Below are 282 nucleotides of genomic sequence, written 5' to 3'. Positions count from 1 at the left end.
GCCATGGAGATGGTTCCAGAGCCAGCCGGCACCCGGGGCTCGGCTAGCAGCAGGGGCACTGCCCACTGGTCGTGGGGCGAAGGCAGTGAGAGCAGAGGGGACCGGGCAGGGGTGGTGCAGAGGCGCTGAAGTGACTCTTCCCGCCATTTTGGATGTTTCCCCTGGGGGGGGCGGGGAGGGGGCAGAGAAAACTTCAGAAGTCCCCTAAAAGACCTGCTGGGGGTGGGGGAAGGAGGGAAAAGGCTCCCGTTATTAGGGAAAAAGCTGTGAAAGTTTTGTGTT

This window comes from Buceros rhinoceros, unplaced genomic scaffold (genome assembly GCF_000710305.1).
Source record: "Buceros rhinoceros silvestris isolate BGI_N320 unplaced genomic scaffold, ASM71030v1 scaffold28928, whole genome shotgun sequence".
Taxonomy (NCBI): Eukaryota; Metazoa; Chordata; class Aves; order Bucerotiformes; family Bucerotidae; genus Buceros; species Buceros rhinoceros.
The sequence above is the reverse complement of the archived record's forward strand: the minus strand, read 5'-3'. Positions refer to the sequence as shown.